The sequence below is a fragment of the Arachis hypogaea genome, chromosome 18 (assembly GCF_003086295.3).
Source record: "Arachis hypogaea cultivar Tifrunner chromosome 18, arahy.Tifrunner.gnm2.J5K5, whole genome shotgun sequence".
Taxonomy (NCBI): domain Eukaryota; kingdom Viridiplantae; phylum Streptophyta; class Magnoliopsida; order Fabales; family Fabaceae; genus Arachis; species Arachis hypogaea.
Genome location: NC_092053.1, coordinates 14,893,373 through 14,894,927, shown reverse-complemented (window position 1 = coordinate 14,894,927; position 1,555 = coordinate 14,893,373).

The following is a 1,555-nucleotide window of genomic DNA, read 5'->3' as shown; positions in this document are numbered from 1 at the left end:
ATCCGAAGATCCGACCTAGCTTTGAACAATTTAAGGGCTATTTTGGTGTTATTTTATCGGGTCTAGGGCCGGGTAAGGGTCTTAAAAATAGACCCAGTCATTTATTTCGGGTCGGGTCCGAGCCATGGTTCGGGTCACCCGAAGTCAGCCCGGTGGCCCAGTCATCATACACAATTAATATTTTGTGTTATTAGTGATGGATGATGGTTATTCTTATGTGGAATTTAAGTATTGTAAATCTTAATATTTTGTGTTATTAGTTATTATAAGACTACAAGTTAATGTTTTATATTTAAAATGCATAAGATTTTAGACTAATGCATAATATTGTGTTATTTGTATTGATTTAAATATTTGGTGTTATTAGACAATATTAGTATTGATTATGGTTATGCTTTAATTTTAGAGAAGAGTTGGTTCTTATTATATTTTTCTAAGTGAATTTTACCATGTCAAATAATGGTTGGAGTCTTAGAAATTTGGATATTTTCATATGCTAGCTTATAAGAAGGTATCAAGGTAATGTAATGTTAACGGCCCGATTTTTACCCGGTATAATCGTGGCCCGAAAGTGTATAGATTTCATCCGGTCTAGGGCCGGGTTCGGGTCTAATAAATAGGCCCGATATATATTTCGGGTCGAATCTGTGTCACATCAAACTCGGTTTCACCTGACCCATACACATCCTTAGTCCATACGGATGAAAAAAAAGAAAAAGTTTTTTTTTTTAAAAAATTAAAAAAAAATTGCAGAGAATAAGATTTAAGGATCCCGCTAGGGAGACAATGGGCTATTTGTACAATGTGTACAATGGGACACAATGGGCTATTGAGTTACAAAATGAACATCTCCCATATTATCTAGAATAACCATCCGAGTACTAGCGATAATAAACATCTTCCCAAAAGTTTAAACTGATTTTGGAGTTCACTAAGGCACTGATTTTGGAGTTCACTAAGGCTCGAACTCTTGACCTTTCGGATCTAACGCTCTAATACCATGTATAATACCACTCATCCCAAAAGTTTCAGCTAATAGGAAAAGGTAACACTAATAATTATATCTCTAATATTCTCTAAACTTCCATTGTACACATTGTATAAATATTCCATTGGCTCCTCATACTTTTCCTTAAATTAAATCTCATTAATAACGTGCTTGTCGAAAAAATAGGAGATTTACTTAATTAAAAAATAATTAAATAATATTATTAAATTTAAAAATTAATCAAAGATTAAATTTTAAAATACAAGTAGCATTTTTTCTGAAACTATGCTTTACATCTTAAAAGCGATAAATTTTCTCTTCCCAATTTGATCATGTTAGTTTGTATAAAGTTTCTTTACTCAACTAAAAATATAATATTTTCGTAAGTATTAATTTATGTGCTGAGGTAAGAGATAGATTACTCATCACCTAAATGTTCTCCAAATCTTTATGCATGTTTTGATGTTTAAAATAAGGACGGTACTTCACCTACTTAACCTAAATGTTCTCGCATTCTTCATGCATGCTTTGTTTTCACACTTTTATAAAACAAAAAATTATTAGGTG